This window comes from Haemaphysalis longicornis, unplaced genomic scaffold, assembly GCF_048455015.1.
Source record: "Haemaphysalis longicornis isolate Haplotype H1 unplaced genomic scaffold, Haemaphysalis longicornis Haplotype H1 scaffold_7, whole genome shotgun sequence".
In the NCBI taxonomy this organism is placed as follows: Eukaryota; Metazoa; Arthropoda; class Arachnida; order Ixodida; family Ixodidae; genus Haemaphysalis; species Haemaphysalis longicornis.
In genome coordinates, this window is record NW_027526422.1 from 110,660,728 (window position 1) to 110,672,760 (window position 12,033).

Genomic DNA, 12,033 nt, shown 5'->3' on the forward strand with positions numbered 1-12,033 from the left:
ATTGAGCTGGACTGAATCGGTGCACAAAAGCTCATCAGTCGAGCTACCCGCACCTCGCTGATACTTTTGAGTCGAATCTAGGTAATTAGTTTTTTTAAAAAAAAAAAGGTCGTTTAAAATATCAGCCGTCTGTCTACACTTGCGGATGCAGCTTTCCTGTCACCACTAGACAGCTCACGCCCTGTCGCAGCCACAGGGTTGCAGCTTGCACGTTTTCGGGCTCCTTTTTTCGTGTTCAAACGTTATGAAAGTCGCTCTAAGTGTTCTGTTATTGCCTGCTTACACCACCACAAGATATCGAAAATTGTCCGCCTGTGTAGAACAGCGGCGCTCACCACCAACACCAATGGACCATCAATGCCGACCAAGCGCTACCACAGCACCGCGTGTTTTAGGCAGAAGGTAATTTTGGATGTCGAAAAAACTTCAAAACTCAAACACAGTGCGAGTTCAGTGTCGATAAAAAAATGTGCAGTGGTCACGGTCGCAGTGAAATCAACTTTTCAGCTGCGCTGCCAAGCAAATGCCCTTCACAGTACCCAAAAGTGGTCGACTCCACGGGGTGGAGAGCTGACTTTATCCGGAAGCAAAGAGAGCTCTGAAATCCTGTGAAACAGAAGTAAGTCGGGCAAAGGCGAGGGAGATCGCAAACATATGAGGCATCACGCGGACTTGTTTCAAGGCCAGCATTGGCTGGGTCACACGTTTAATAAAGTGATTCGGGTTTAGCCTGAGGCGGTGAACATCTCTGCCAAAACCAAACCCCTGACTTTGAGAAAAACCTAGACACATTCCAGCGCTTGGTTATCAAGAAGCAACTAAAACGGAGTACAGACTGGATCAGATAGGAAGCGCCGATCGGACACCGGTGTATTCCTGTGGCCTACACACTATATGAAAAGAGAGATGCGAGCAAAACAAGTGAAAGTCATAACTGCAGACTACGAGAAGCCGAGCACCACCGTGATGTTGTGTTGCACGGTCGATGGGCAACAGAAGCCGCCCTAATTCATTTCTAAGCGGTAGACTCCTCCAAAGATAAAGGTTTCCTAAAAATGTCGTACGAACCCATCATAATGCATGAATGAGTGGTGCCTTCAACAAAAAATGGGTGTAGGCTGTTTAGCAACGACGTGTGCTCTGCAGTTTACGATGTCACTCCTGGTCAGACCGGTGGCATTAAGTGCGAGCTTTCAGAAGGTGGTACGGACATTGCGGTAATACCCGGCAGTAAGGTGAGCCAGCTGCAACCTCTGGGCGTCACCGTCAACACGCCATTTAGTAACATGCTGCGGAAGCGTTACATTGGCTGGTTGATGCTGCTCAACCAACACCTCACACCTACTAGTCGCATCAAACGTGCTTCACTCAACCAAGTGGTAAGCTACGGTCATTTCAGAGAGGTAGCGAAATTTTGACCGCGGAAATTGCGCGGGCTTGCCGTACCTCAAGCGTCTCGAATGCACTGGACGTATAAGTAAGGACAGCGCTGGGGGAAGAGGACAGCGATGTCGACAAAAACGACGACGACGAGTGGGCATTGAACCTGAACGATGGGCCCCACAACCATAATAAATTTCACGTTCTATTCCTAGTCCAATGGCTTTTTTTGGCTTACTTTCGCGTAAAAACTTCACTTATTTTCTGAGCTTCTAAAGTTCGGGGGTCTACCTAGAATTTAGGCTGGCATAGATTCACGCGGATACGTTAAATGTATAGTTGTAGTGGACTTGTGGGGAGAGCATTTCGAAATCATTCTGCCAATTATGTCGCACTACTCTGGTGTGAAAGTAGTCTTGTACACCCCACGTGCGGGAGAAATACTGCTCTCATAAATTCTCATTGCGGTTTTGCTGCATTTAAAGCTATCTCGAAATTTGGTGTCAGATTGGTTTTCGGGAAATTGGCACTATGAAAGCTTATTTGCTGCAAAGTTGTAGTGTTTGCAGAACTGGATCACTTTTGAGGTTCCGTTGTAGTAACAATTTTTTTTATTCTGTTTTTATTTATGTTCTGTACTGCTTGATGCGGTGAGCCTATTATAGATCAAGAACCTACTGTTTTTACTCAGATTTAGGCCAGGCTCGATTCTAAACCGACCCACAAACTTTCTAAGGTCATAAAAAATGCAAAGTTACCTTGAATGTAAGCCTAAATAAAAAACGCACTGGATTGGTGACCAAAGCATGCGCTTTTTCGCGCTTGCGGCACTCGTCGTAGCATGTTCAATGCTGACTCGTCGACGTCGTCATTGTCGTCAGTGCTCTCCTTTTTTTTTGCAAGGCTCTTCCCACGGCGCACTGTCCTCTCTTCTGTCCAGCGCATTCGAGACGCTGAAGTTATGGAAGGCCCGCACTACTAGCTCGACCGGAATTTACCTCCATTATGCAGTGACCGCGGTTTGCTACTTGGCTTAGTGAAGTGTGCCTGATGCACCTCGTAGGTGTGAGTTGGTAGTCTTGCAATGTCAACCAATCATTCTAACGTGTCCGCAGCCTGTCCCTAAATGGCTTGTTGATGGCCCCGTCGAGTGGTTGCAGCTGGCTCGCCACACTGCCGGGTATTACGGCAAGGTTTTCTCCACATTCTCAAAGCACGGTCTAACAAAAATCCGTCAAGTAACCATGGTAGGAGTGACTCCTTAAACAGCAGAGGCCACAGCATTGCCAGCCTTCTCCAAATCTTTCATGATGGCACAACTCATCAGCCCATTTTTATCACATCTCCCGTAGCGTTTTAATGATAGTCCTTACTAGTTGGCAGGCTTCCCTTAAACCAATATGGGGGAGATAAAATTAGTGTCAAACCCAGAAAAAATCATGGACCACTGCAAGTGGAGGAGCCTTTCAAGATGCCATTGTACTTTCGGGTAAATTCATTCATTTGCTGTAAAAGCTGAGATATTCTCACCCATGTGAGTTGCTAAAGATTCACCATTATATATCTGCTCTGCAAAAAGCTCTCTCGGAATAGGTGTATGATGGAAAGGTTAGGGGGAAATCTTGAGATTTGAATTACAAGAATGCCGAAACCAGGTGTCGTTTTTGAAAGGCGACAGAGAGAAAAACAGAATTATTTTTACCACTTGTGGACCTTTCTAGCTTAGCAAAACGTTTTCATACGATATTTATACTCTTTTCCACAGTAAAAAAAAACCTTCACGTCTGCTTGATATTGAACATATTTACTTGGTAGAAATTTCTAATGATGCAGCCACTGAGCCACAAAAATGAGTTATAGAAAAGAAATGCCAGGTGCATTCCTGCAGTTCAATACGCGAGCCTCGGATTTACGCAGCGTGATTGCCGAAATCATCATCATTGGTAAAGTATAGCAGCAAGCAGAAGTTGGGATTTACAGTGGAGCTCCATAATACGTTTTTCAGAGGACCTAGACAACAAAGCGTAAAAGACGGGAAAAGATAAGAGTCAGAAAAGTCACAAAACTGGGGCGGCATCTAACTGGCGTCAATAAATCACCCCCTATCTTGAGCTCCATTGTGGCCAATACGTCTTTCTTAACGTATTAACTCTGTGCTGCCATGGTGCATACATATTGAGTGGATCTGTGCAGTGTCGGTGCGGTTTATTGAGAATCTGCCCGTCGGGATGCCGTTCGGAATTGCTTGGGCAGCATGCCGTGGCGTTGTTTCAAGGCGCCGTAGGAACCTGACAGGTAAAGGCTCGGAAAAGCGCGGAGCGGGAAAACTTTAATGTTTCCAGACACACTTACGGCTGTGGCATTTATTGTTAGCCTTCAGACATCTTAAATTGTTGCGAACACATCGTGAACGGTAAAACTAAGAATTCCAAGAGACAGGTGAACCCTGAGCGAAAGCGCGGTGCCCCGTATTCCCCAGAACATACCTGAAGACCTGTCAAAACAAAGACGCCAAAGTCATGCAACCAACCACGAAAGGCAGTATTGCGTCCTGCAAAATAACGGGCCTTTCTGCGACAAAACTGGAGCAAGTGTCGTTATGGATATTCTAGAAAGCACCGAGAGTACAAAGGAAGGAGCAGCAGAAGACGCGGCGAGACCGATCTCAACTACGTCCACTAAAATCTCAACGCTGCCCGCAGCGCCACCGCCTGGTCAGCGGCAGGCGGCCCGCACCCTTTGCCAGCGCGCAAGGCTGCGCTCTTTGCCAACTGACCTAATATAAAACGCAGCCCCGCATCATTACAACAGTGTGGCGGCTCTAACATACCGGAGTTCATGCGTTCTGAGGTGAAACTTCTGTTTTAAGCACAGTGACGACGGCGATAATGCTTTCCACAGATTTCCACCTGGTGATGGCCTGTCCAACTCGGTTGCGGGTTCTTGTACCCAGTTGAGTGAGTGAGTGAGCCCGGTTAAGGCCAAGACTCATCAAAAGCCAAAATGGCGGTGCCCAAGCGGCTTCGGAGTTCCAGGTTGCGACGTACCATACGGGAACTGGCCCACAATTGCGAGGTTACAGCGGGGTTCGCAATACTTTATATCCTAGGGGAACTGTAGCGGGACCGACGAAAGAGAACGTAATGGCCAGGAAAACGCAACAGCGAGGAACGTAACAGCGGTGTTCTGCTGTATTAGTAGTATTATTATTTGTTGTTTGCGTTGATTTCAGAAATAAATCATTTCTCGCTGTTTATTCTTGTAAATGTTCTACCCGACATTTTCCCCGCATACAATTTCGGCCGCTGTTTGTAGTACCGGTTCTTGCATAAAGTTGGAATGCAATATAAAATTTCGATCACACAACCACCGTAACAATTGTTGATGCCGGATCTTTGAACGTTTGCGAGTCCCAGTTGAGTTCAGAGTTTCTTATGCGACCTCGTATGTCCATCATTGCAATTCAATTAAATTGATATACCTGCACAGGGTACACATGTTTTTAGTAAGGCCATGCCTCAGCATGACGGCTGATCAAACGGCGGGACGGATGGAAATGATTACTCTCCTTGAAAATTCGCCTCTCTCGTTCCCTGGTTCAGATATGTCACCGCAGAGATAAAACTGTCATTCAACTAACCTTCCTTTTCTATCTGGAAGCTTCGGCAGGCTGAAAGACTTCTTTATTTTTAAAACGGAGTCTTTCAGATCTCAAATACACATCTCCCAGCCGAACCGCAAAGACAAATTTGTTCTTGTGCCTCTCCTATCAGAACCCAGATACAATAATCGAAAACGCAATCCTGAATATTTGAGATCGATTGCAAATGGGCTGGGGGTCACCGTTTAGACATTCCAGAAATACTCGCTTATCTTTTGAACGCATGGTTTCAGGGCAGTAACGCTTTCATTCTCCTCTTGTCTGATGACCCCATTCTATCGATGAATTCGGAGCCTTTACGTCACTGATGTCAGCCATGGCACGTGATTAAAAGAAACGGTGAATAAAAGCGCTCCTAAGTCGCACCTCGTTTCACAGAATATTCTTGCAGCCGGGCTTCACGCTACCTACCGGTGAGTTAAAAATATAAAATATAAGAGATCCGCGGTGTCTTCATTTTGGCCGTCTCCTTTGTAATTATATTGTTTACGCATACCTATTGTACAATAACAATTATTCGTTAAACAACAAAGGGTAAAGATGTTTCGTTACAGGATCTTTTTAGTTGAAAGCATTTACCTTGGAATAATAAAATATTCCAGAACATGTGGGAAAATGCTTCTATTCTACACTGTTCTCTCTCAGTTCTTTGCACAAAGATATGACGATTGCATTGATAACAAAAAAAACGAAGTTTACGTTCAAGAATTGAAAACTAGAATGACAAAAGGAGAAAAAGAGACATTTGTGTTTTAAGAGCAGTCTTTTGAACCATACGAAGTGTTATTCTAATTGTGGAGAGCATGCAGAGCTTATGCTAAAACGAAGGCCACCCTGTCAGCCTAAATTTTTATGTTACCATTTTCGGGAAATGTGGGTAACCTGTTCTGGCTTTTAATAGGTGATATTTGTTGCACGGGTACTTTATGAAGTATATTGTGGTTGTAGCAGAACTATAAGTAGTTGTTTCAGGAGAACCAGCCGTTCCTAATGTTTGTCGTCCTTTCTCTTTGAAAGTATATTGTACAATAAAGACTGTCTTCTACGAACAAAATTCGTACTATGTATGTCACAGCGTTATAATGATTTCATAATATCAATTTTAAATATTTTTTGAAAACCGGGGAAGAGGGGTTCTAGGATTACTCGTAACATACCATTGGTCTACAATTTTAGCGTTATTCTAGTGAGCTGAATGAAGGGGCCTCTTGGTCTCGCAAGAATATTTCTAATGTAACTGTACCTTGTCCTACTAAGCCTGCCGGGTGACCCACGGGAATATTCTCGTTATTGTTCCCAGATTCTACTCATTGACATCATGAACTGCAAGGCGATTTTCTTTGGACTGGCCATTTGCGGCCTTCTTCTGGTGTCAGGTAAGCGATCTTATCAAAACTATACTTCTGCCTGCAATCTTGTCCCGAAATGAGTCAGTACTAGTGTAAATGCCTCTTTTAAGAACGACTAAGTTTAACATATGGGATTTAACTCTTAGGGGGCGTGCTCTGTTAGCCAATAAATTACAATACAAATGTCTTACTAGAAAATTTCGAACATTGTGCAACGAAAAACGTTTTTATCAACAGCGAAAAACCCACTAATATTTCATTTTGTTTTTGCAATTAGCTTTCTGTGCAGAGCCAAGAACTATTGTTTTGCGCTTCAATTATTTTTGGGTGACTATTTTCATATACCTTAACAAGGCACCCTTGTACGAAGGGATTTTATCTTTACCCATATTGTCTGAACTCTTTCCTGACCAACTATTTTCTGGTGTTTGCTGTTTCTAGGCACGGTAGTCGAAGCAGACCCCAAGCCTGAAGCTAGAACCGATTTCATAATCAAAACGACCACGGAGAGAGAAGCCAGATCAGCTTCCCCACTTGAACGGAGCGCCGAGGAAACCTCCTCCGCGGAAGAAGCCCGCATCAGCGAGGCATGCATGGCGTCATTATGCGGCTAGACCCTGCAGCAGCAGTAACGAAAGCTTCAGCATGCCAAGCCGTTCGTGAGGGTGCCACTTGAAAGCACTAGTGCAAAAATAAAAATATTCTCACTTTCACAGCTAGATTCCACTGGGAATGCTTTACGCTACTGAAAAGGTGGATGTTTTATCCAGCACTTCCATTCACTGACACGGTAAAACCTGGTAGCTCGTTTTATATATGAAATCGTTTTTTTTTCATCGCCGGTGTGACTTATAGAAGCATCTGAATTTCAGCTTTACACCATGTAGCCTTGATGCGCGGCAAAACATTAAGGGTACTACAGGGAATGTTACAAGAGGCAGTGAAGAAGTAAAAGATGTTCAATGCCTGGCAGGCTGCGGGCGCTGTTTAGCGGAATTAGAAATAGCCGATCAGCACAAAAATACGCTCGGAATTCACCGAACACAATATAGCAACATGGCCACAAACTTAACGACGGAAATTCTCAGCTTATAAGCCTTCACTTTTTGCGTATCCCGGAAATACGTTTAACGCGAACTGTCGTTCCCATGCACTTTATTCAGCAACCTATAACAGGTGGCGAGGAGTAGCTGTGGAATTTTCGGCTGAGGAGTAGCGGCTGCGTCACCTTACGCGTACCAAAATGAGCGAATGTTCATATGCTGAAAAACCCCCAAAATGACAATGCGGAAAGCATGGACTACAAAAGAAAGATGGCCTCATTCTTTCTTATATTTGTTCCGAGGACAACGTGAAATCATAAAAGGAACGAACATTATTCGATATATTTTATGGCAGTCGTCTAGACGGCTTTATTATAAAATAGGGAGTTGAAAGTGTTTTGCAATAAACAGATAAACACCAAGTATCCTCTCTGGTTCGATGATTTATTGAGGATTCTACAATCATCGTTCAAAGTAACACATGTAAAATAAAGCAGTAACACCCAATTCGGAAAACATGATACGCCTGCAGTCCCAAAAACCAAGCCATTCCACAAAAGTTTCTTCAAAGTTCCGCCAATTCCAATACAAATTCATTCCGTATAAATTTCTGCAACACTCCGTGTTGCTTTAACTTGATGAGGACGGGATGCTACACCACAGCTGGTAAAAAATAATTTCACGCCGATCAGATGGTAATCCCGAGCATCACCTGGCAGCGTGTGACAATCTTAATGGAATCATAAATATAAAATGCAAGTTCGTTTGATTCGAAGGATGTGGTGTTTTGTTGTGCTCCAAGCGCTTGTGCTGGAGCAAACGATGCTTTCTTCACTGCGAAATTAATAAACCTAGGTTAAAACTTAAGTTATCCCACCAAATACTGTGTTTCGTGACGTTTGCGTTGTTGTGACAGGACCGGTCTTCAAACGAATTTTAGTGCGCTGTCTAGTCTGAAGCGGACCGCGCCACACCATTTTTACTGTTAGTCCTCCTAGAGGGCGCACCATACTGCGCTGTACCGCTGTCTGCCTTTGCCTTGCTTCTGACCGTATGATTTTTAGTAGCGGCAAGTAGAAATCGTTTTATGAAACATGGGGTATGCTTGACTAACAGGGTCACGTAAGACAATATGTCTTACGCCAAACGCCCTGTATCATGTGCCACAATTCCCAAATGCCAGACTGCATTGCAGCGATAACAATCAGAGTGCGCGGATACCGGCAACCATACAAAATTGTACTTCTGAACAACTTTTTTACCCTTAGTCCTGTTAGATGGCACCACCATACTGCTCAGGAGCACTGTCCGGCTTTGCTTGCTTCTGACCATATTGGCACCGGGCTTGTTTTGTAGCGGCAAATAGCAACCGTTTCGTAAAACGGGGTATACGCGACAAACAGGGTCACTTAAGACTGTCGTTAAAGTCAAACCACCTGTACCGCGTGCGACAACCCGAAAGAGCCTGACTGACGCACACCTATAACAAGCATAGTGCCCGCAGTACCAACAATATTACTTCTAGGTTTACGTGTACTTTAGTAACTTCTCCACCACATTTACCTCTTTTAATTAAACATGTAATACATTTAGGCTATCTTACCTCGTACTGAGAGCTTATAAGCCCTTGCCGAAGACTTGCGTTAGCTGTTCCCGACTTCACCATATTCCACATAGCACATCATAGGCTCTAGGGTGGGAAATGAGTGACTCCCGTGACCGTTTCCTTTCTTCCTATATTTATAGCTTATTAAAGCGAAGTTCACGTCAAAATTGTTGCTACTACGCTTCTAACTAGGAATTCTTTTGAATGAACGAAACTCGTGCTTTGTCTTTACGGCACCTTATTGACCGCAGCGGTCATGCATGTCCAGAAATGTCCATAGAACAAACACTGCATGCACAACAAAACCAAATACACCCTCTTCGAGTGGAACCTTAGAAGCGAACCTATTGCGGTCTCGTAGAATTCCCAGTATTCAGTAGGAGAAAGATGCACATATATTACAAGAAAGGCCCCACAGGTGCTGTCTCACTACTATACGTCCTTGCAGACAAACTTACCAATCGTTTGAGTGGTTGTTTTATATGCGAAGCATGTCATTCTCGGGGGTGTGTCCCTCCCTCCCTCATTGTCGTTGTCCGCTGTCCGCACTCTACTGCTCATGCGCGTCTCTTCAGCCCCGTCAGCGTTTGCGCTGACGATAGCGCAGTCGACTATAAAAAGAAATACTTAGGCAGCGCCTGGTTTCGATCCCACGACTCTCTGGCAGCAACGGGAGGTACGTGGCGCTCTTCCCACTGCGCTACAAACCGAGACGGGAACATGCGCTACGAACGCGCCTTATGTCATTCACTCATTCAAACTACGTCAAGAAGTTAGTGATACAACGAAGGCACGCGAAGCTGAAGGTTAACGGAAACGACGAAGTGAAAACTAGTGGGAACATCAGTCGACCCCATGGCTGCTTCGCATACTACGCAGGGTTACCCTACGGGAAGATGGTGTAATTTGTTTAAGTTTCCATAGCCTGCAAGCCTAGGCATGTATGCGTGCGCTGCGTGTGTTTCGCATGTGTGATGTTCTTCTTTGTAATGCAGGAGCACTGTTTTTTATTCCTGGTGTGGTTTCTATTCGCCTACGCACTAATCTTGTGTGTTTGCTGTGAGTGAATGAAAATTTAACAAACGTTCTTTGCACCCCACATGAATCGAGACCGTAGACGCCGTAAATTGGTCAGCCGAGCGTTTATGAGCGAGGAAAAGGCACTTACAACAGTCACTGCTTACTACTGCCGCGCGAAAAAATGCCTATTTCTAATTGTATTGTTTTCTTACTTTGATATCATACTGATAGTAAGTAGATCTTAAACAAAGGTCTCCTGAAAATTAATCATTGAAACCTAAAGCTAAAACTAATCGAATGCGCTCGACGGAAGTGAGGAGAGCGCTGGGAGAAGAAGACAGCGATGTCGACGAAAACTACAACGACGAGTGAGCATTGAACATGTACGACGAGCACCACTAGCATAATAAAGTGCTCGTTCTATTCGCAGTCGAATTCCTTTTTTATTTCGGCTTACATTCGCGTTAAGCTCTGAGTATTTTCTGATCTAAATTTCGGCGGTCTACCTCCTATTGAGGCTGGCATAGATTCAAGCGAATATAACATTATAGATGGAGTGGTCTAGTGAGGAGTGCATTTTCTCTCATGTGAAGGTAGTCTTGCACACCCCACGTGCGGGAGAAATAGTGATCTTAAAGTTTCCTATTGCGGTTTTGCTGCACTTAAAGCAATCTCGGAGATTGGTTTCAGATTGGTTAGATTGGTTTTCAGGAATTTGGCAATCGAAAGGTTAGTTGCTTTAAAGTTGTACTGTTTACAGAACTAGATCACTTTCCAGGTTGCGTTGAAGTAGCAAATTTATTTTAACTGTCTCTATTTTCTTTACTGCTTGTAGCAGTAAACTTATTATAAGTCAAGAAACTACAGTATGTACTCGAATTTCCGCCTGCCTAGATTGTAAACCGACCCACAAAATTTGGAAGGTCATAAAATAGGGCAAAGTTACCTTGAATGTAAGCCGAATGAAAAAAAGGCTCTGGAGTTGTGACTAAGGCATGCGCTTTATCGCGCTTGCGACACTCGTCGTAGCATGATCAATGCTAACTCGTCGACGCCGTCTTTGTCGTCAGCGATGTCGTTTTTTTTGCTAGGCTTTTCCCACAGCGCACTGCCCTCACTTCCGTCCAGCGCATTCGAGACGCTGCAGTTATGGAAGGCGCTAACAATTAGCTCGGCCGGAATTTCGCTCCATTATGCATTGACCCTAGTTTGCTACTTGGCTGAGTGAAGCGTGCCTGATGCGCCTGGTAGGTGTGAATTGGTGGTCTTGCAAAGTCAACCAATCATTGTAATGGTTCCGCAGCCTGTCACTAAATGGCTTGTTGATGGCCGCGTCGAGCGGTTGTAGCTGGCTCACCATACTGCCGGGTATTACCACAATGTCTGCCCCACTTTCGGAAAGCATGGACTTACCAACATCCGTCAAGTAATCATGGTAGGAGTGACTACTAGGAGTTACCAGGAGTGACTCCCTAAACAGCAGAGCCCACGGTATTGCCAGTCTTCACGAAATCTTTGATGAGAGCACAACTCATCCACCCATTTTTGTGGTCTCGCTCGACAGCGTTTTTACGATAAACCTCACCGGTTGGAAGGCTTTGCCTTAAAATAATGTGGGCGGCAGCTTTCACCCACCTGCTGTGCAACATGACGTCATGCTGGTGCGCGGCTTCTCGTAGTCCGCAGTTTTCACTTTCACTTGTTTAGCGCCGTTATCATTCACTGTGAAGGCCACAGCCATTCCAAAATACACTGTGGTCTGATCGGGGTTACTGATGTCTCCCACTCTTTTTTTCAGCTGCTTCTTGACAATATATGATTGCAACACGACTAGCCTCTCCTTAATGTCAGAGGCTATGTTTCGTCCCACAGAAATACACCATTTCGCTCATAACTTCGGCTCGCTTTCGTAGGCGGTGCTTACTTCAAAGCATGCCTGATTCTGCTTACGAAGACTCGGAGCTCGAGCACCTC

General features: G+C 44.7%; 1 long non-coding RNA gene across 1 annotated transcript; it reads left to right on the forward strand.

Moving 5' to 3' along the window:
• Window positions 1-5,387: 5,387 nt before the first annotated feature.
• Window positions 5,388-7,103, forward strand: LOC144144850 (uncharacterized). The gene is made up of 3 exons (XR_013317357.1): window positions 5,388-5,454; window positions 6,342-6,417; window positions 6,832-7,103. It is a non-coding gene; the product is annotated as an uncharacterized LOC144144850 (long non-coding RNA).
• Window positions 7,104-12,033: the final 4,930 nt, after the last annotated feature.